This window comes from Falco punctatus (assembly GCF_963210335.1).
Source record: "Falco punctatus genome assembly, chromosome: Z".
NCBI lineage: Eukaryota > Metazoa > Chordata > Aves > Falconiformes > Falconidae > Falco > Falco punctatus.
Window position 1 is genome coordinate 44,948,999 of NC_137586.1, and position 24,067 is coordinate 44,973,065.

The 24,067-nt window shown below is 39.9% G+C and overlaps 1 protein-coding gene across 3 annotated transcripts in view; it reads left to right on the forward strand.

Annotated features, from left to right (window-relative positions):
• AOPEP (aminopeptidase O (putative)) overlaps positions 1 to 24,067 on the forward strand; it is a 234,689-nt gene that overhangs the window by 11,987 nt on the left and 198,635 nt on the right. For all 3 annotated transcript variants that reach the window (XM_080373211.1, XM_080373212.1, XM_080373213.1), the window contains exon 1: positions 1 to 17,939. This exon is cut by the window's left edge and continues 11,987 nt beyond it. The gene's annotated coding sequence lies outside the window, so the exon portion shown is untranslated. The remainder of the gene's footprint in view (positions 17,940 to 24,067) is intronic.

Consider the following 24,067-nt stretch of genomic DNA (forward strand, 5'->3'; position numbering starts at 1 on the left):
GTACAGTTGTTTATTGTGAAGGGCATAATTCTGTAGCAATAGAAGTAATTATTGGCACTGTACAGACAGAGAACAAAACTACAGTCCTTGCCCTGCCACAGTCTGCAGTCTGAGAATAAGAGAAAATGAACTACTGCAGTGCTTACGTGGGCAAAACTTCCACTGCCATTCAAAACTTTACTGACAGTTATTCACCTTTTTCTCTTTGCATTTTGCAGCCTACATGCCATTCTGTGAAGCATTTTGCGAATGTGTGCTGAATGTATCACCTTCAGAAGAAATAAATAAAAAAGTTATGAGAATTGACAAAAACCACCAACACAACCCTCCAAAAAGTAACTTGTAAGAATAACATATTCAGTTGGAATAAAGAATTGTCAATTGAGGTTGATGAGGTTGCCAGGTAACACATCCCTAACTCTTCCAGCTTATGTAAAGAAAAGATAGCAAACTGTTCTTGCACATTCAGCACTTCTGTTTGTACACCCGTCTCACAGGTTCAGCCATTTATACCAGCTGAATACCAAACACAATTAAATAGGCCCCATGTGTTGTTTGTGACATTAAATCCTTATGAGACAGCAGGAGTCAAAACATCCTGCCCTCAGCTTCCACTGTCTCTTAATTGCAAAGGATGAGCAAGCACTGCACAACCGGGCACATCTTGATGTTGGTTTAGCCTGTTTTTAAAGGGGAAAAAAGTACTTGTTTTTATAATGGCTGATAGGATTATACCTGTATTTTATTCATTACAGATGTAATAGCTGTATAATGTGCAAGGTGAACTAGATGCTCTAGGGCAGCAGTCTCTTAACCCTTCTTTCATCATGCATCCCTATGAGTAAAACATTTTTGAGTATGCACTCCAATATATATATATATGCTTATTTATAAATTACAGACATGTACCACTGTACTAATGTTATGTACATAATAAAATATACACAAAATAGGCATTAGAAAGGATGAAATAAAGATAAAAGAAACAATATTTTAAAAATTATTTATTTTTTAATGTTAAAAAATGCTTTCTTCCTGCACCCCAGTGGATTGCCTTGTGTACCCCCTGGGGTGCAGGAACCCCAGTTTGTAGGCCACTGCTCTACAGACAAAAACTGTGAGGTCTGATATCCATTGTCCCAGATCTGGCCAAAAGGATGCTTCTGTTCTGATTTACACAGGATATGAGGTATTTCCCCATTCCAAAGGGCAGGAACACGCAGCATTCATTCAACTTGCTTTATGTATGTGTATGGCTGCAAGCACAGTGTGTTCATAGCTGAACAGGACTTAAAGAACTATTGCAAGACTGGCACCTAAAGATGAAAGAGTTCCTGGGATCTTACACAGCAAAGGGTACAGGTTTCGAGGGATAAAAAGATGTAGAGTATGTGGCTGATTGTTTATGAGGTATTTACAGATTACAGCAGTTTCATGCAAGTGTTTTTTAATGGCATTCTGGGGAATGCTTCAACTTGAAATTTAACAGGGAAGTGCTTTTAGAAACAAAACAATCAAAACAGATATTGAGAAGGGAAAAAGAGAAAAGGGAAGGGATGAGGACAGGCAAACAGGAGAGCCAGAAAGGAAGAAGAATGTTATGCCAGCACTTTAAAACAGGAACCAGTGCTGCTTTATGAAAGCAGATGTTCACAATAACTGTGAAAGTCTCATGGCAGAAATACACAGATAATTTCTCCAGTGCTAACACTGTCTTTTAAAATATTTGTTTGAACCCTGCATGAGAGCCGTACTTTTACTAATTCTTAAATAGTGTTTTTATATAATACAATGTTCAGCTCCTAAACTTGAACACATTCCTATTTAACCATAATTTATCTAATCTAATTGTACTATATTATTATCTTAGTAATACCAGGGTATTATCAAGGTATTACCAAGGTAATAATATGGTATAATTAGAATGAAATAATATGCTTTCTGATAAACTGCTGAGACATTCTTACTGTTTGACTTTCTGAAGATCAAAAATTATTAAGTTAATTTGAGAAGTCCCTGCTGCTTTTCCCATTTTTAGTCATGTAGAAAGAACTTTCCATATAAAACATCTCCCTGGAGTCAAATTCTAACTGACTCACAAAAATTGCAGGTGGATGTTTTAGTCAGGAGTCTGAGTATTCCCTCATACAGCTACTACATACATTCCTCATACATACCTCATACACATACATACCACATACATACCTCATACATTCCACCACATACAGTTCACACAGGCAGCTTGAAGGTGCCCGCAGCTGTGGACAAATGGAGAGCTGCAAAACCCAGTGTTTCTCTACTCCAGGGGTCCTCAAACTTTTTAACCAGGGGGCCGGCGCGCGGATGCAGTGGCAGGCAGCCATCTGCGGCTGCTTGGTTTCCCCCCCAGCCCCCAGCGGAGCGGGGGCAGGGGGGTCTGTAAATACCGGGGGCCGGATTGAAGACCCTGGGGGGCTGTATCCAGCCTGCGGGCTGTAGTCTGAGGGCCCCTGCTCTACTCCATCCAGCTCCCACAGGCAGCTCGAAAGTAGCTGCAGACATGGACAGTGGGACCACCAAAACACACATTGTATTTGTGGTGCTGGGACAGTGAGTTCCCAGGCCTACTTCATCTCAGCCTAATTCTCATGTTAATATTTATGAACTGACTCCTGCAATTCCCACATTTAAACCCAGCTGTGAGATACCTGCTAGCATCTGCTGTGGCATTGCATGGGAACTATTTTGGTCCGACCACTTAAGCCTAGCTGAACAGTTAGAACTGGTATGAGACATAATACTACTCCTGTCTCAGGTTTTAACAGTCTTAAGGCTTTTCAGCAAAAACTTAGTGGTATTCAAGCAGCCCTTCACTTTCTAGGAATAACTCCAGTTTACCAGCATACATCCGAAGCTTTTTGGATCCCAGCTCTGAAAGTAGCTTGAAGGCTGCAGTGAGAGCCAAATCTTAACCTAAAACTTAGCCTAGTCAATAGTCTCTGCATTACCTAGATCATGTCATGGCTCTTTGGCTTCTAACCCAAATCTAACATTTATGCAGTGTTAAGTCATCCCTTTATACAGAAGCCAAAAGGATTGCCATCTGGGCCCTATTATCACCCGTCTTCCATTAGCCTTGGGACCCCCTTGCACACCCAGCACTACCCATAGTTCCCCTTGGGCCCCAAATTTAGATTAAAGTTAAATTTAGCCCACTTCTTATCTATCTCAGCAGCCACTTCTGACTCTTAGTTTTTTAGCCTTCTTTATGACAAACCTTAACCTCAAACCTAATCTCCAATTTTAGTCATAGACCGGTAATGACTTGAAGCCCTAGGCTCACTCATTACATGCAAGTTTTTGTCACAGAGTATTGTCCCCATGTGCACTCAGCCTTGAATCAGCTCCACACAACGCCAAATCCTAAACCAAATATTAATCATAGTCTCAGGCTTCCAATAACTGCTGCCAGGTGGAAACCCAAATGTCCAAATGTAGTTATCCCTAAACCAGGATCAAGTGGTCCTTCATTTACTAAGCTGTAATTGAGGTTTGCAGGTCACGTATTAGTCCTATTCCAAACCCCAGACTTTACCTAGTGATCACTGCCATCCCCCAAACTATTCTAAGCACTGCGCCCCCTGCAAAGCTCAGAGCTAATCTTAGCTAACTGGATCATTCCTGCCCAATCCTAAATGCAGCCCACTTTCTAGCACTCTCCTAAAACTCGGACCACTGCAGCTTCCATGCTAGACTGTGATCCAGCCCAGCAGACCCTACTGCTGTAAGAAGTAATTACAGCCCTTTGGCCAACAACAGACCACGCATACCCTAACCCAACTGCAGTTCTGACTTCAGAGGTTGAGCATACCCTTTTCACAGTGACAGGAAGCCAGCTTCAATGTTCATATACTGAGATGTGGATTTTGACTGTCGTTACACTCTTTGTGGCACAAGCACTTAGGTCTATTGACCTAAATGATGCTCTGTGCACACACAAGCAAGAGCTTGTCTCGCTCTGAGTGGAACCAGGTGGCCTCTAATCCTTTTGCATGGCCCATATATGTTTTTAGAACAAATGGCCACCTTATTCCGGATACTTTCTGAATTTGCAGAAGCTGTGGGTTGCTACTGAAATTCAGACTTCCAAAGGAATGAAAAAAATGGTTATAATAATTGCAAACAAAGTTTGGAAACATGATCTGAACATAAGGAGTCACTTCCCCAAAGTCTGCACAAAGCTTAAAACAAGGATAGTTTGAGGCTTGAAATAATAGGCTTAAAAATAATTCTTAAAAAAAAATCTTAAAAATAATTCAACTCCCTTGGATGTCAGCAGGTCACATTAAAATCCCAGGGTTTATGGAGGAAAGCAACACACAAACCTGAACTGTCTGCTATAGAAACTTCATATGCAAGTCTTAAATGCTTTTATATAGTAGGTTAGTAAGAGTTTAGCTGAATTATTTAAGATCATACAGACTGACCCAGAGCAACTTTTTTGGTGTTGTGATTGGATGAATCATGCCTGAAGCTAAAAAAGAAAAGCAGTGTTAAGTGACAAATAAACTTGACCTCCTGCATTGCTCTTAACAACAAAAATTGCAAATGAGCTATAGACTGCAGTGGCAATGGAAAACTCCACTGAGTGTTTTTTTGGCAACTTTCTATTCTACGAATTTTTAATGATATATTAAAAAAGTAAGTAAATAAAAAACCCACAAAAACCCACCCACCAAACTGGTCTCACGTTTAGCCCAATTTTTCTTTCACTAATTTAGCCTTTTCTTGTCTACAATCCAAAGCAAGTAGTTTTGGGTCTGAAAAGGCCTGTGCTTTTCCACATCGTTTTCACCAATAATCTCTTCATTTTCAACTAGTAACATGCATTTAATTCACTTTGAAATATTAACATTGGTGCCAGAGGATGCAAGTTCAGTACACCAAGGCCTGTCTGAATAAGTACTAAATTTCTGAGCACGTATGAGCTATGGTTATTTTGCTTCATATAAAAAATTTTGCTGCAGGTATACCCTGTTGGTAGAGATTATATCCTCTACTGGAAGTTAAATCAGCTTGTCAGCAGATTTGGCTGTCCTGATTTTACATTAATTACATAAATATTTAGCAAGTGTATTCTTGCTTCCCACTGAACTCCTTTAGTTTGAATGCTTTTTATAAAACCTTTGCTATCTAAAATGGCTTGGGAATGTACAGCATCACTGAGGTCTTTTTAATGAGAAGATAAAGCGGGGAATCTAAAGGGAGAACTGAAACTCCAGTGTTTCAAAGTTTCAAAGTCTAGGGCCACCTTTGATGCTGATCTCGCAGAGACAAAACAAAACCAGTCTTAGAAATGTGATTGGTGCTTGATGGGCAAAACTGTGTCAAGGGAACGCAGGATTTCTGCACAATACCATCTACACTTCTTTAGCCCGTGTTCCCTGAGCTACTGATCTTCAGACCCTGGTCACAACTGCCCTTTCCTTGAAACCATTCTGGGAATGGTTCATAGAGGCAGACAGAATTTGAATAACAAAGTGCTAACATGCTGGCACAGCATCACAACAGGGAAAAGGCAAAGGGTTTGGTTGCCTTATGGTCTGAAGAAAAAGAGCTCTGAAGAGACGTGCAGTAAAAAGGATTTGTGAAATGGATCAATGGCTTTGAAATGAGATATTATAGTGCTTCATAAATCAGGGATTCATGGTCACCGCAAATAGCAGTGGTGTAACAACCAAGATATTGGGATTAATTGGTGGCCATGGACCCACAAATGTGCTATTTCTCTATATTCAATGGAAGTCAAACCAGTAAATTATCAGCAGAAAGCTCCACACCCTACAGTAACTGAAAAGCCGAAGGCCACTACATGATTGACTGCTAGGAATATCATCTGAGCCATCAGTTTCACACTTAATCTTTCAGTGGAATTAAAACTGAAGAATTATGGAAGCAACACTTACGGAAAACATGCCAATCTGCTTTGTTATTACAATTTTTCGGTATTCTTACACAATTATAGCAGTCAAAAGGTCTGGCTATGAAATGCCAAGAACATCCCCATGTTAATCCTGGGAATGCATAACAAGGACTGCAAGGGCAGTCTTAAAATTTTAAAGAGCTATGGTAAATGCATCTGTAAATACTGCCTTCATTTTTACAGTAAAGCAGTTAAGTGAAATAGAAACAGGTCACTCATCTCCAGTGAGGAACCCATTTAGGCTGTAACAGTACACCTTATTTTAATCCCTCTCTCCCAATACCTTTTACTTTCCCAGCAGTATTTCTGAAAGAAAAAGCTATGAGGGTTAAGAATTTATATTGTCAACCATTAACTAAGTTTTATTCACATCAGCTTTGCCCATTACAGGAGTAATTTAATTGTTTTCTTGTCAAAATGCTTATCTGCAGTTTTCTGGCACAGCTGCTTAGCATGCCAGTTTGATATTCAGAGGCCTCTTGCTAAAACTCAGGTCTATACCTTCTGCGGTTGATCAAACCTGAAAATTACATGCTAAGCAAGAAGAGTAGTTCCAGTATGGCATGAAACAAAGAAATAATCTCATAATTTTCTCCCTGAATTATAGCCAACAGAGATCTCACATGCAAACGAAGAATCACATCTACAAGAACAGGCAAAGGATTGAGTGATGTTTGTCCACTGAAAAAGTGTTTTGAAGCTCCACTCTCTTTTTGGTTAAACCTTTAAGAATAAATATTTATGAATGAAATTCCACAAAATTGCTGTCCGCTTTTACTTTTTCATTCCTATTAGAAAAAAGGACATGCTTACCAAGAAGGTTCTTTCTTGGCCTTTCATTGACTTCTCAGGTTATTTAGGAGTCCCAGCTCCCTCCACAGCATTACTGATATTTATTTATATAAGTACATGACAAAACTGAGACAAAGTGTCTCCCTTTTCCTTAGCGTTTACAGTCTGTGACACTTGTCCTGCAGTCAGATCTGTAGGAACCGGTTTCTGTAACGAAGTGTAATAAAAATTTTGTCAGTGTGGCTGTGCACTGAACTAAAAATCCAGCATTTTTGTATCAGATGTTGGACCCTGAGTGTAAACACAAGGTAAAGCAGTTCCCTAGCTAGAATGTAATACTGGAAAAGACTCTGCCTGAATGACCAAATTCAGTTTTCTCACAGCTACACACCACAGATAACAGTTATGAAATGCAGAACCATCTACAAATACCTGCTCTACACCACACACTCATTTCTAGCACTGAGTGTTCAATAGGAAGATGATGTTGACAATTGGCACAGACAATGTGCTAGCTGCATGCCACAGCAGAGGTGTGGGTAGGCAAAAACACTCACCTGGCCTTGCGATGCAGACCGTACCCTGTGCTGTGGAGGGGAACAAGGCAGCCCATCTGACTCCCACTGAGAGATGCGGACAGCTGAGAAAGGAGTGGATAAGAGAAAGATAAAAAATGTAAACATAATGTCACATGGCTCAATAAGGAAAATTCATGAACATAAGTATAAAAGAGCTGTCAGTCTCACTAATTCTTTCACATTTTGAAGAATGTATCTCATGAAGGAGATACAGATTTTCCACTAAGCAGTGGAAAAATAGAGGGGCAGGAAGCAGCATGGGGTGCCAAGGTTGTGCATGAATCCAACCCGTTAACTTCAGTGTTTGTACCAACTCACTGCTGACAACAACGTCTGCTCAGAGGGCTCCAGGAGAGAGAATGGCCTGTTGGAGTTCAGAGAAGAGGAACCATATGGGCTTCATATACATCACGCCCTGTGTATATATTTACTGTCCAACAGCAGGGAGGGGCTAGCAGAGGGCAGACCCATACCCACCCCCCTTTCACAGCATTGCTTTGCTCTGATGTGTGGAGCCAGTGTGGGGATGTGACAGATGTATAGCTAGAGTATTTAGAAAGAAAACTGTTTACCACCCGACAAAACATCAGACATACTATTTTGAAGCATTCAATTCCCTGGGCTCTGTGAAAAAATAGACTTCAGTTCATGAATTGCAATAGGAATTTTACTGACTGAAGAATGTGAACATAATAACCCAAGTAACTCCAAAAAATTATCCTGTTCATCCTTATCTTCTTCTGTTGGATGGTCAGTTAGTCCTCTAGAGACAAGGTATATGGAGTATCCTTCCTCAGTCCAAGTCTAAAATCCACACTCTCTAAGCACTCGTTTGCCTAATCAAAGCAGAAAATATGGCTAACCTTGCTAATATCTTCTTCCATCCCTCAGAGTGTCTTCCCAGTTAGTAACTCCTGTCACCCACTCTGTTCCTGTGCTGCTTGCAAAATGTCAGATCCATTCTTTACGTTCCTTCAAGTTCCCATCCCAATAAAACCAAGAGAAAGCTATGAGAGGAAACACATCAGGAAAGCTCTTTATACCTTTTGCAGTGACTTCTTTTTTCCATAGGGGACAACAGACCAGGCCTCCAAAAGCTCACTTCTGAATTGAAAGTGCTGCCCAGTTGTAGGGGAGACACACCCTTTTTGTGATAAAGAAACATGGAAGCGCTAATCAGAGAGATGTGAACTCAGAGAAGGATACCCATTAAAAGCTATGGGGGACTTTGTAAAACTCAGTTTTAAACTCTGTCTCTGGCAACAAACTTTGACATTTTTTTTTGTAGTCCTTTACTCAGTTCACATCCATTAATGAAAGAGTTGTCACACATACATCTGTGGTGCTTATTTTATAAAAAAAATCCAATGTGCATTAAAGATAAAGGGAAAGAGGAAATCAAGAGATTATCAATGTGTCATTGTTTATAGAAAGAGAACAGATGAAAAAAAATATATTATGGCAATAAAGCACCAGCAAACACTTTAGTTTTGAGTTACTGTGACAACTGTTTATTTTGTGAATATTTCTGTGCTATGGTGGATGTGGGTGATCCCATGCTGAACTAACAGTACAATGGTAAGTTCTCAGGATGCAACAGGTGTTATTTGCTAAGATAACATAAGGGCAACAGAACAAATACACCCCATATGTAAGCAGATATTCAGAGTTGTAAATCTCAGTTTTCCAGAGCTGTGCCATACTATATCAGGACTTAATTTTGATACAACCAAGTGATTCTAACTCTTGCTGGAATAAATATGCAGAAACTTTGTACAAACTAAACCTGATTTTGAAGCTTTGCTCTCTTATCTTCTTACAATACCTGCAGCACAATAATACTGCTTTAGTGGAAAATACATTTTAGTTTAATATCTTTGTTTATATCTTTAATTTTATAGCAATTAAAAATCAGTTTAAGACTGGCATTATATTCACACAGCATTTGTGTGACTTCTGTTCCCTTGGAAAGGACATTATTCTATTGTCTGAGTCTCTGTATGCCAATGCAATATAAATATTTAATAATAAATTGGAAGATACAGAGTTGCCATGACAGCTATTGCCCGTTTCCAGCAGCTAGCATGGGATCTGTACCTATTAATATGTACCCAGGACACGGTACTGCTTGTTGCTCTGTGCAGGTTGTTATTCGAGCTAGCACTGAACTAAGCATTACATTTTAAGGTAATTTGCTTTCTCAGTGGTAGTCTTTTTAGAGTAAGTTAGTTAGCTCATGATTAGTTAACATGACCTTTACTATATGGTTCCAGTAGTTTAAGGCAATGTTGTAAAACAGCTTGAGTTTTTTTAGGATTTGTAAGTCTTAAGATCTACTTGATTATTTATACTATAAATATACATGCTATATATTTAAAATAGCTATGAATTGTGTGTATGCAAAATAAACATGTTTTCTATAGATCGGGGATTAATTTTAAAATAGAGAAGGATGGGAAATTGATTTAGCTGATATTATGAGATAATAATGAGAGACACAGAGGTAATGCCAGTGAATTTGTGATTATTATGTGAAAATTAAATCATGAGTGACCTACACAGTGGTCCTTAGTAAATTAATTATCAGCATTGCTTTGCTTCATTGTGTATTTTATTTATATCAAATAAAATCTTACCTTCTGTGCCTTCTGCCTTTTTGTTAGATGTTTTTTCTAGATCCCGGGGCAGCTCAGTCTAATAAAATAAAAACTACTTGATTGCTCTGCCAGCTTCAAGTCAAAATGCTAGTCCTTACTTTTATATCAGGGTAGATTTGCATCATGTTGACATTTGTTATGGTTAACTACAGAAGGAAAGAGTGATATAAACTTTCAGGTCATGCAGCTGCACAAACCATTATACCAGTGTAAGCTTTTACTTGGAAAGTTACGTACTTTTGCCTTCAGTTCTGTATTTTATCCAGTGACTGTTTAATGTAAAACACAGAAATAGCCTTGAATGGAGGAGAGGGAACCAAGGTCTCTCTCTTACAAGGAAAATACCCTGCATGTAAGCAGGCACACAGCTTGGGAGCCTTCAAGTAAGAGTGCGAGGGGCCTTTGGGATTTAAGCAGCACCTGGGCAAGAGTCTTCAGGTTCACTGTTTGGAATTTGCATACTGGAGCTCTGCCTGACTGCCCTTTTCAGTATGTTGACATCACACGGTAACGTGCAAAGATCGTCAAGCTAGTGACTCATGGCCTAATGTCTCTTTCCATACAATCTCAACTATATGGCAAGTTCAGCATCTCTAACCCTGTACAGTGTATTGTGCTGTAAACCCATAGCCTAAAATCTTTATTGAACTTTGCTTGCATTTCCTGAACAGCAGAAACTCAAGGATTTATCAAGATTCATTCTCTAAGATTTAACATCCCCACAGATAATATGTGCACAAAAATTAGTCCCCTTCCTTCCCACTGAAGGTTTTTCAAAAGTTGCTATTGATCATGGCTGCAAACCTCAACATACTCAACTGCATATTTGGCTGTGATCTAGAAATATTGTCTGTGATATCATTTCCTAGTGCCAAGCCTTAAAATCAACCCATCACTGCCACATAGTAAGCTAAGTGACCTCTTCTCTCAAAAATCCAACAGTACAACAGGATCCAACAGTACAAACTGACGGCAATACACCACTACTCAGAGAAGATAAGCCTGTCTTCCTAGCACTTCCTCACTCACACCATGCCCACAGGCAACTAGGTCTCCTATGAACTCTGATAAGTGAAGCATGTCTGTTAAACATCTCTGAAAAATATGAAATCTCAAAGATCATTGTCACATGCATTCAGATCATAAAACAGCTACAAAAACCCTCTTATATGCAGCTGCATCTAATGCATTCTGTTCCAAAATTACTGCATCATTTTTCTTAAGGCAAGCAGAGGCGTTCCAGAAATTTCTGAAAGGATGCCAGATTCCCTACAAAATATGTTTGTGTAGCCTACTTTGTTCTCTGAATCTTTAAAGTTGAGCTTTAAAGTGAGAATAACAGAAAACTTCCGCCAAACTAAAACCATATCACTGGGGTGGCTCACCTGTTCAGCAACCTGGGGGCACTGGGTCTTACCTACCACCTATAAAGCTGGTCCCCACCCCAGGTGAGCCATGAAGTCCAACAGGAAGTATCTACTGTCCTTCAGAAGTAAGTCAGCCAGGTCCTCTAGCAAAAAGCCAAACTGGCTAATATTATTGAAAGAATATCACAGACTGAAAAAAGCCTGTGTATCAAGCAGACTTAGCGAATGACACCCACTTCCCATGTCTCTTCCTTTCAGTAAGACTGTTGAAAGCTCAAACTCTAGCAATATTACACATACTCCCTAGTCATGCTTTTCACCCATGCGTACACCAAAATAGTCTCAGGAATGCTACCAGGAGTCCCATGACTAATTTTTCTTCCGATCCTCAGCAAGAAGCAGACTTCTTGGGTGATACTTGCAGATTTCTTTGCAACCATCATTGTATGGTATTTATGGCAAACATATCTTTCACTTACAGAGTAAATGGGACAACACACACAATTCTTTTGTTGTAACGTATGGGTTTCAGGGGCTGGTTATGGTAATTTTTTCCCTGCCAAAATATTCAGCTTCCAAGTTATCACCATCCTATAGCTACACAGAATTGAGAGTCTCTTCTCAACTGTGAACACCAGAGAGGATGTGACTTGCAAATTAGGTTTGGGACAGAGATCCAGGTCTTTTGTCTGCCTCATTAAACTTAGCCACAGAAACTTAGTATTAAAGTAGCACAAGGCTTGTAAAAGAAGCAAAACGAGCCAGGCAGTGATAATTCCAATTGCACTTACTGGGCTCAAAGTTAATAAAGAATTTGATAAATTCTACAACCATGATTGTATGTAATAATAAATAATGAAATCTAGTTTTATTAGCAAGGGCTGAATTACTTGAGTTAGCTTTAGTGCTATTCCCAAAGCATGTTTGTTAAGGATATTGTAATTTTCTTTCTTTCAAATATCCAAACACTTCATATTGACAATGCAGATTGTGATTCAGGATTAGAATTCAAACAGTTCCTCTTAATTTATGTTCTTGTAATTTTAGTGTTGTTCCAGAAAATGTCTCCAAACTTGCAACATACAAAAATTAAATGCTGGAGAAATGGAGGCTCCGGGGGGGGGGGGCATTATTGCTCCCTACAACTACCTACCTGAAATTAGGTTGTAGTGAGGTGGGTGTTGGTCTCTTTTTCCCAAATAACAGGTGACAAGACAAGAGGAAATGTCCTTAAGTTACACCAGGAGAGGTTTAGATGTGATAATAGGAAAAATTTCTTCATGGAAGGGATGGTGAAGCATTGGAACAGGCTGCCCAGGGAAGTGGTTGAGTCACTATCCATGGAGGTATTTAAAAGATTTGTAACACAGTGCTTAGTGACATGGTTTAGTGGTGGGCTTGGCAGTGTTGGGTTAATGGTTGGACCTGATGATCTTAAAGGACTTTTCCAACCTAAACAATTCTATGATTCTATGATTCATATTATTAACAGTCATAGGCCTGCAGGAAAATATTAAATTATGCATATGTTTACTTACATTCTTTGTTTACTTTACATTTGGAGATAAGACAGTGAATAGGAGTTTTTCATGATGATTCACTCCCTTTCACATTCAGCTTCCCTCTGGTGTGGTGTACTAGCTGAAAGCATTCACAATGAGCTGGTCTCTCCACTGAGCATAAAGAAACTCACACTCTCAGGGACAACAAATAGTTTTCTTGTGTAGATTGAGAAAGGTTTCCTGAAAGCCAGACTTCTCAGTCTCTTTATCCCATATTTGAATGACTGTATTATGTTTTTATCAGGCCAAATTAGTATCAAAGTATGAGGCCAAACTAAGAGAACCACTGGTGTTCATGTGGAGTGGGTATTTTTCTGCACTGAATCATAAGAATCACTGCAGCTGAAATAATAGACTGGAAAAAAGAAATAATCCTTTTGGGAAAATACAGGTTTAATTAGATCACAACACTCTTGATGTGGTAGTAAAGCCATGGAAGAACATTAATATTTAGCAGTTTTATCAGTAACTAATCTTTGCAAGTGATGAGCTGGTAGCAGTAGCCACTGAATCCACATAAAATTTGATCCTGAGATCAGGTGTACATTTTTATCTTTCTATTTGCTTCCAAAAGGTAACTTCATGTGAGCAATATCTTTGGAAACCCAAAAGTGGAAATGCTCTGTCTAGCTAAGATAAAACACAGCATCAGAAGTTTGTTTTTATCTTCTTTGGTGTACTATTCTAAAAAGTGCAACTAAGGAAAGATTACCAGGCAAGGTGTAACATTTTCCCTACCTCTCCTGTAGCTTCAAAGACATCTCCACAGACAATTTGCTTTATAAACTTCCACATATGGTATGCTAAACATTGATCTTGAAGATTTCAGAAACCACTTGCAGATGAGTCTCCCTTTATATTCACCAAAATAGGACAGTGGCTGCAGTCATCAGCTGCAGAGGCAGCTAAAGCAGAAAGGTCTTCCTTGGAAGAGGATAAAGCTTTGCTGCAGCATGGCCACCCTATCACTCTGAACTGTGTGGGAAAAAGCTCTAGTTTTAGTGTGAAGGAGCACAGCAGGTCGTACTTCTGTTAACTCTTTTTCCTAAGCAATGTATGGCATGGGGGAAAACCAACAGCAAGCTAAAAACTTGCTAGTAAGAGCACCTATGAAAGCCATCAAAATAAAAAAAGAGTAAGGTATGCCAGTTTCCCAGGCTTTTAAATTCAGTTTCATGCATACCTGCTTTTGCATCACCTCCTCCATTATGCTTCCTTACTTGGTCTCACTTTTGTTTCCTTTTATAATATTTATAAACATTTCTAACATTTATGGCTTACATACCCCTGCTACTAGAGTGGAGGTGTGTGGGAGATCCTTGCTGGCATCCACCATTCATGCTGGTCTGTGTTAAACCCTTCTGCCCTATCCTGTGTGTCTCTTGCATCTTTAGGTGGCAACTCTGGAGTACAGGATACCTCTTCCTCTGTGTTGGCACAGCTTTTAGCTCAACTGTTTTTAGGCACCATTGTCACAAACATACCATTAACAGTTTAAGGCAAGACATCTGTCCAAATGAGTTCAAACCATCTGTTTCAAACCATGCCCAAAATTGTGCACACCTTTAATCAAACGCACCTTCAACACCAGTCAACAAATATAATCTTCAACTAACATTCAACAGCTTAATTTGCTATACCAACAAATTGCCATATTCACATATAGTGCTGCTTTTTGTGGATTTAAAGAGGTCAGTTTTTAACATGGGCTCATACTGTTCTCGAATAGTGCAACCTTGTAGTGTAATTGATAAGGAGAATCTATGCACAAGCTTTAATCTGCTTAGACTCCACAGGATGTAGAAAATACTAGCTACCAGAAAATACTAGCAACTGGGTGAATGGCATGGTAATTAATGTATTAACTATGTTAGTTAATGGCAAAACTTGTCACTCCAGAATGCAATCTTCATGTCTTATTTCTTTGTGGTCAGCATCTTGTGATCAACTGAAATGTAGTTTGTAGTTTACAGTTTGTGAATTCTAAGCAGTCTGGACTTGACTGGTTAGACTGAATTTTTACCTCTTCTCCTTGTTTCCAGTACTCCTATACAGCAATTGCTCCAAATAATTGCCACTGTTGTCACATTTGGCACCAAAATGAAATTGATGTGGCACTAGTGACAAATTTTTTAAAAAGTAAATAGCAGTTATTTTCAGTAGTTTTGAATTTTAGGACTTCCCTTAAGTCTGATTGTTAAAGGTGTAAAATATTAATACTGAAATACTGCACAAGTAAGCTGTTTCAAAAAGACTCTTTTATGTAATTTTAATTTTTTTGTGGTGGAAGTTCAGTAACATTTTTACACGAAGGTTTTCTTGTTAATGGCAAATAAACTTCACTACTGGAATCACAAGCAGGTAACTACTTTGCTCATGTTTAAGGCCAAATGAAGCAAGCCTCCAATACTCATGTACATCAGGCTATACACTGTTCACTTGACAATAGCAATTCAGAATGGTTTACTGTATGTGGGAAGGATGACAATGATGTGCCACACTATATGCATTTGGATAGCAACAGGAGATGCTATTTGTCAGAGAATACCTCTTCTTTCAAGAAGTAAATAAGTTTGAGGTAAATACAGAACAAGAGAGAGGTTGATTAATGTCCATGATGAGATTCTGGTTTAGATTTTTTAGGCTAGGCCAGTGTATTTTCTCAGTCACTGGAAAAGGCTGCCACATACGCAAGTAAAAGCAAGAAAAGTCAAAAGCATTGACAATCCAGTGATCCTTAACAAAGCACAGCTGATTTCAAGAACTCTGTACATCACTATTGCATCAGTAGGAAACTTGACCCATAGTGTGCACTGAAAACAAAAAAAAATCCCACTTAGACTGCTGTAATGCAGCTTTTGCTTAAGCTACAGCATTCCTGACCAGAAAAAAATGCAGTGCTTTTCCAGTATTTGCGAAGTAAGGTGTATTTTTATGCGCATTCACTGTTGTTTATATACATCAGATCTTCTCAAACAGAGCTCTTAGAAATACCAGTTTCATCTGGATTCAAAACACACAATTAAGGCTATCCAAAGTGATACACTGATTTTGGATTCAAGCCTTTCCTTGGTTACTGCTGATAGCCCTAGCCAGAAGGTCCTTCCTGAGTATGCGTAGTGTGACTGTAATCCTTAAAGAGAGGACCCTGTACTGAATCTGGCTGGGCAGACATATTTTCTATTACCTTCCCAACATTGTTATAATGTTCCAGTTATTTTGGAAAGAATGAGATTTCTAGCAGTTTTTGACACTTTAAAAACCATCTCAGTCAGACCTGCTTTGAGTAAGTTCACATTTTGCAATGGCAAGCAGGCATCCAAATGTCGTATAGGCTCCCAAGTCCTATGTTTGTGAGCCTCATTTCTTTTCAATTCTGATTTAAGCTCCCAGCTACCAAACTTTCTGCAAGGCAGTCTTTAAGACATCTCTGAGTAGGTTTAAACTGCAACTGATGCAGTGGTCCTTAGCCATAAAACACACAGGCTGGGTCTGGAACCAGCAGTTTACAGCTGACTGTGAGGTGGAGACTAAGCTACTTCATCCTGGCACTGAAGCAATGTAAGGCAGATACATCACTTTCAGGGTCCAAAATTAATTGCTGCACTACTTTGTGTAGATATGCAGCACATTTTCTGCTAGAAGGCATTCAGAAAGCTAAATCAAACTCTTCTCTGAAAGACTCTCAACCTACATTCCCGAAATCTCTGCCTAGTATATCCTGCCCAGTGGGGACAGGAGGTCTGCAGAAGAGACTATCTTCTGTGTTTCTTTCCCTATAAAACAAGGATAATGGCATCTGCTTGAGGAGAGAGAGAGCTTTTTTTGCAAATTTCCCTGGTTAGCAAGGATCTGAACCCAAATTTCCCACCTCCCTTGAAAATACTCTAGAAAATGCAGTTGGGAGTTCTAGGAGAGACCCTCCCTGTTTCCCCTCTTGGTGTTTTTCCACTTCGTATAAATAAAATGTTCATGGGGTTAAGAAGGTGACCTTGCCAAGCTGTGGTTAAGGCACCCATGTTGGAAAGCCAGGTTTGAATTCCTATTTTATGAATATTTAATTGTCCTTCTGATACCAGACATGGCGTGGAGGCACTTCCTTTCCCTCCTCCCCTCCTCCTCCTGTTAGTCTTCTCAAGGAGCCTGGGCACCTGTGGACTGAGGATCTGGTAAGTGGCAAGACTCACAAACCCAAACACTGCAAAGCTAAACCAAGACCTTTCATGGTCTCCATTTTATCAGCCAGTGGTCTGCCTACCATTCCTGGACAGCTGCAGAGTGGATTCAGTGCTAGCAACCGTTGGATATTTTTAGTGGCTATTCCTTTTGCTGGCAGAAGAAACAGGACACTTGGCCAGTGAGAAGCATCCTTGGCTTGCCTGGCAGCCAGCTGGCAGCTCCAGCAGGCAGCCAGCTCTGAGACACAGGGGCAGAGGGGCTGTGGCAGCAGCTCATCCCTGAAGAACCTCTCCAAGAGCTCAGCCATTCACTGCCACCTTAAATGAAAAAATGAAATACTAATCAGATCGGTGACGTCAAAATAAATGCTTGCATTTGTATCCCAAGCTGCGGTCTGTGGGACTTTGGCTGCCTTGACAAAGTGACAGGGCCCAGTGATCTTAACGTTCCCGCAAAGGCTGGTACACGCAGCCGAGCAACCCCCACGCTGGGCACTACCGCCCGCGCCTCCCCGTCCCCCTCACTGCCTGGGAGCGGGAAACCCAGCCCCCGCCTTGCGTGAGCTGGCCGGGGCCTCGGTGACAAGAACGTCACCCTCAGGTAGCCGCACCGTAGCAGCGAGCCCCCGGGCTGCGGCGGCGAGAGCTGCCGGCGCCGCCGCCCAAGGAGAGCCCCGCTCGGCGGAGCGCAGGGTCCCGGCACGGCGGGGAACAACGACCGCGGGCGGAGCCTGAGGGGCCCGGGGCGGGGCGGGGCGGTCAGGGGCGGGGCCGGGGCCGAGGTCATCACGAGGCGCCGCGGCCGGGCGGGAAGGTGGCGGCGGCGCGGGGCGAACGCGGCAGGTAAAACGGCGGAGCGGGGCGCTCCCGGGAGGGGGCGGGGGAGAGCCGGTAGCGCCGCTGGCCCCGCTCACCCACCTCCACCTCCCCCCACGCCTCCGCGCGGCTGCCGCAGCGGGAGTTCCTTCTCCCTCGGCGCCCAGCCCTGAGCCTCCGGCCCGGTCCCCACGGCCTACGGGGTCCCTGCTGGAGGCGACGGAGGGGTGAGGGGGCGCTGGGTGCCCCCTGGGGGCTGGGCCGCGGCCCGCTGGGCGCGGCGGCTCCGCGGGCCCCGCCGCGGTCCGTGCCGCCGGCGCCGGCCGATCTCCCGGCGTCGTGAGGCGCTTCTGGAAGGGAAAGCTGCCGTCACTGCCCCTGTCCCGAAGCAGGCTCCTGGGGCTGGGCAGGAGTAAGCAGCAGAATGATCAGAATACAGAGCAGTAGGGCGTGTGGAGCCGGCAGTGCCTGCCAGCTTATTTCACAGTACTTGCGCAGCTTGACGCGGTGCCCTTCCTGTCGGACTTTAGGTTTAAGTGTAGTTTAATAAAAGAACTTTGCATGTAATTCTGCTCAAGCTTCTCAAAGCTGATTAACAAGCTTTCTGCTTGTTGGTCTCTTTAACACTTGGAAATGTGTAGGTGAAACTCATATCTTAATAAATGGTGTTTTGTAATTCATCAGAGTATTTCAGCTGAACTGGGTGTTAGGTGCTTTACTCAAGGTAATGCTCAGTTCTCCAGAGGTCAAAGTGGCTTGCCAGTGTCAACATTGGAAAGGGAGGGCTGTTTGTTATCTGATTTTGGCCTTAAGGAAATAGTTCTTTCACACTGTAGGTGGTATTTATAAATGACAGCTGCACTGAGTTAAGAGCAATCAGTTGTTCTATTACAGCACAGGCTTGATTTGGACACTTCCTGTGAATTAGTATCTTCTCACCTGCATGCTCCATCTCTTTAAAAATCAGACACACACTCCCCATCCTTCTGTATTTTGACTGGAAAATAAAATCGGAGGTAATTTTGCACCTCTTTGATTTCAGCATCTCCACAGAATCACTGAGGTTGAAGGGGACTGCTAAAGATCATCTAGTCCAATGCTCCAGCTCAAGCTGAGTTAGGTATAGTAGGTTGGCAAGAACCATGTCCACCTTGAAATAATTTTGTAAAATAAAAAATGGAAATTTCCATCCTTACACAAATGGCTGTTCTGTAAACGCACTAATTGTAGATTTGTGGGCAGGGACTTGTAAAACACTGAAGTGTATATATTTGGGCTCTGTTTAATGGTTTTAGGTATTTGGCTGCTACAACATTGGTAACACAAAGAACCACCGATAGATAAAAGAGTTTATGGGGAATATCAGGATGCTCTTCCTAGTTTATTTACCAATAGTAAGTTACGCTTCTGTCTTGATCTTTGTAATTATGTGTCTTTCTTTGGGATGGGTATTTGGGGGGCAAATGGGGACATGCATTTTTCTGTGTTTCCCTTATTATTTCAGCTGAAAGAAAGAAGTTTTCTATCTTTGCTTGTAATTTCAACTCATGGGAAGCAACTTCCACTGCTGCTAACTTGTAGTTATTAATGAAGGTCTTCATTATGTTCACTATTTCTGTAGTTTCCTGATGTAAAGGAAGGCTTCTGGAAAGGCACCAGTTGCTTTGTCAAGGGGTGTTAGTAACTGAATTAACTTTCACATGAAAGCCTCATTATGATGTGTGCTGGTTTTCCTGTGATACAGAATGAAGTCCGCTAACTCCTGTGTGGATTGTTTTACAGTAGTTTAAGAGTAGCAAATTATTCTGTTACTTTGTTGAAGTCTTACTTTCATCTCCAGAAGAACTTATTCCTGCTTTAAAAAGATGGCTTTGCTATTTGTGTTAAGTGTGTGGAATAAAAGGAAGTTGCTAATTACTGAAAATTACGTATACATATTACTTGATGTTTAAACAGTGAAATTACAGTTGATGCTGATGTTCAAAACTGACTTCTTGGCAAGATCTTAGTGTCTTACATTGTGTGGAAAACTTATAAACTGGGTTTGGAAGAAGCTTCCTTGAAAGCAGTTTAAAGGGAATTGGTTATAAACCTTTAATAATTATTAAAGAGAATGTTTATTGGAAAGGCTTTTCATTTTTTAAGTGCTTTAGAATGCTAAATGGAGGATTGTAGGTTATAATTCTAACACCTGCATGTTGAAAACAATTGAGTTAGCTTTTACGTATCGATAAAGTAAATCATGCTTAACTGAAGGTGAAGAGAATCCAAATGTCTTTATTTTGCACTGTCTTTTACAAAGGGGTAAAAAGCTGGTGGCGTTTAAATGTGTAGCACCTGGATATTGACCAGTGGCATATAGGGAAAGTCTGTGGTGCTGAAATACCTCTACACCTTTTGAAGAATGTAATGAATACATAATACAAACAAGTTGGTGTCTGCTTCAGAGATCCTTATTTGCAGCACAGAATCTTAGCTTAAATTACCAGTTTGGCTCCGTGTGCCAGGATATGGGGTGGAGCGCGACTGTGTGGAGATACCTCTCTGTTGACTGTTGTTCAAAGGGAATGATTCTGGCAGAACTGGCAGTTGGGAGAAATATCTTCAAACAGACCTAGCATAAATTGGTAGGGTTTGTCTGACTGTCCTTCGTTTTCTAGAAAACTTGGTTTGTGTAAATTTGTATTTAATTGTTTTAATTGGCTGTTATTTCAGGCAATGTGTTTGTATACTCTCTGAAAAATAGAAAAGCTGAGATAGAAATGGCCTACGTCTTGGGGATTAATGCCTGCTACTTGTGTCAGTATTTGTGTGAACAAGTTTGTGCAACTGATTTTACAGAATTAAAAATATTAGTGTGGTGTTTAAGGCATTAACCAGTTCATGTATCCAAATTTTTTGGAACATCTTTAAGTTGGGAATTTTCCAGGGCTTGGCAGACATCAAATACAGAATTGTAACTGCCTGGTTTGGTTGGGAGATCAGTTCTCATGATCTTCTCTCATAAAGACCTTTCTCTCATTTGTTTTTGTTTTCTGAGATTTTTGGAAATGCATGAAAAGATACAGCTACAGTTGTGCTCTGAAACAAGGTATTTTGTGTATGCTTACAAAAGAACATTTGGCGTAGTTCTACATTTTGCAATTAAGAGATCTTAGACAACTGCATTTTGTGCCTACCTTTCACTGTGTGTATTAACAATGTAGGAAAGTTCATCACTGACGTAGCAGGAGTGCAGTGAAATAAAACATGTGCTTGGGAAGGGAGATGATTCAGTGCATTCTAGATGGTACATTTCTAGCTTGTACCCTTATATAATGAAGCCATTTCTAATGGCCCTCTGTTTTTCAAGGGGTTTTTATTTGAAGTTTCTAAGCCTTCCACTTGTTTCCATCTAAGAGTGCTTGTGCTGGACCTCTCAACAAGTTCAGGTGGTTTTCTGATTTTCTCATGTGGATTATTAGTGTTAGAGTGGAATTAGATTGGAATAATTGGTTGTTAGCAATGGAAAGTAACAGCTTCCTGAAATAATGGAACATCACTATCAACTACCATAATTGCTAGTTGTTAATTGGCTGTTTACAGGTTTAACTGTTTTATACTTTGTATGACAGTTATTCTCATTTTATACTTTACTGTTTGTAATGGGTATATTCCCAGGATAGTTCAGATGGCCGTTTTTTCTTCTCTACTTTCCCCTGTAGGACAGGGTTATATTTACAAGTTCTTTCCTTCTCCTATCTCTTTATTTCATTTTCCCTTTAACTGTAGCAACCAAAACTGTGTGTTACTGTGTAGTGTATTTCTTACCACAGAGAAACATTTTTTGCTATAGATAGTTTTAGGAAGTTTATTCTTTAACTTTGTCTACTTTGCAACCATGTTTTACTTTGCTGGAGGCTTTTTTCTCATGTTTGCTGCCAGGGGTGTATGATTCTAATTCAGGTCAACACTTTCTATATTAAGTGGAAAAGCAATGTTATACAAATACAATTCCATGAAGCATAATTTCTCTCCTATTTCCTGTTCTTTGTGTCTTTTATGCAACTCTGTTATGCACAGGTGATCAAGAATGACTCTATTCATGTTGTCCACCATCTGCTGTTATTGTTACTTATTCTTTTGCAAACATCTATCTTCTAAAATATTAAAACATATAACTAAACAATTAGCTTGCCTTATGTTTTTATGACTTATGAAGTACATTTGATAAGGAAGGTACAATGAATGTGACTTCTATTTTTAAAATGTACTAGGAATTTGTTACATTTTTGTGTGTAGAAGAAGTATGACATGAAACAGTGTTTGTAAAATTAACAGCAAGAGTTTGTGTTAGCGTTACCGTTCCTAATTTGTTTTCTTGCTTAGAACCCAGCTAGTGAACCTCGTTTTTTAAAGGTGAAATGCATTACTTGCAAAAAAACCAAAAACAAAAAAACCCCAAATACTCATATTACGGACAGAATGTAGCAAAAAAAATTACAGAAGACAATGTTTTGTAAGAGAAGTATCTCAAAGGCAGCAGAAATAATGGCTCTACTACTGTCTCTATGATGACAGTACCTTGATATGTGCTTAAGATAGTGATTAACTGGTCCTATGAAATCCAAGGAATATTGACTCAGAACAGTGTATTTAGGAAGCAGTAGTAAAAGATGTACTGTTTGCATATACAAAGCTCAGATATGTGTAGAGAACTTTTAAGGTGTACAGCAAGGATATTGTTTTAGCAGTTGAGGTGGTATGTTTCTTCTGTTATGTGAACATCTTCATTTTTTAACCTATTAAGGAAGAATGAAAGGAAATGCAGAATGAACAGAAGTTCAGTTGTAATAGTGTATTAGATATTTGAGCAACAAAATAAACCAAATGATATCTGCATGCTTTGACAGATGTATGGCAGAATGCATACCCAAGGGCTTTTGATTATCTGGAAAACTCTTTAGAATTATTTAAACCACTTCAGTAACAACACAACATATACACATCAGTGCTCAAAAAAGCCCCATGAAGTATGAGTATATAGGCAAGATATTCTATTTCTGTGTCGTTAGCATGAGCAGGTTTTTTTGTTTAAAACTAAAGCCCCATTTCTCTTTATCTGTTCCATACTCCAGCTCCTTCCTGTGAAAGCGAGGAAAGTTGAATGGATGACAAATGCTAGTCTGAATTAGTTCCGTGATCATACACTGTTTGGGAGTCAAGTTTGTTGCACTTCATCTGAATCTCTTCAATTAGTCAGGAAAAAGTACTGAAGAATCCTACCTTTGTATACCTAGGCTCAACTTGCAAATTTGTGTAACATTGCAGCTCTTTTTGATTTTGCTTAGGAATTTGATAAGCTGTATTTTAGTACTTGTGTTAGGAAGCATGTTGGTGGGATAGTTACATTATGATACATTTACGAGAAGACTAGATTGAAGAAAAGATAGAAGTTGTATTTACTCAAATGCAGTTGGAATCAAATGGTAAATTATGTCATTATTTAGAGTCTGTGCAGTTAAACTAACCAAAATACCACAAATTAAGAGAAGACATCACAGTTCAAATAGAGAGGAGAGCATGGGGTTTACAAACATGCTTGATTATGGCACAGCTATCCTTCTCCCCGTCTCATGTACTTGTCATTACAAGTTCTTGCTTCTCTGAGTGCATCTGTCTCTCTCATCTTGCTCATTTAGTCATGTTGGATCAATGTGGGACAGTCTATGTCTAGATTCTAAACTTAAACATATTATCAGCATTTTTTTTTACAATATTACTGAAATAGCAGTACTGATTGAAAGCAAAGATACAGATATACCTAGCATTTAAATAAATGCAACAATATATATACATGTATAACTTTTTGTCCTGTTCAATTATGGGTTTTCATAATGGTCCTGCTAAGAAACTAAAAAAATAATAATTACCTTTTACCTTTTAGCTTTGATATTGCATTCTGTAGTAATTTTTATCCTCTTTTGTTGAAATACATCCTTCCTTTATCAATTTTTGCTTGTCTCTCCCCACTTAGTTTGATTTCTGGTGTGCTTTAATTCAGTTCATATGTCATCTGTTTCATTGCTACAGCGGTTGGGTGTATAGTCATTAATTCCCTTGATCTTTTACTTTTTTTTTTTTCTTGATACTAAAAGGGCTGTCTATTTAAGTGA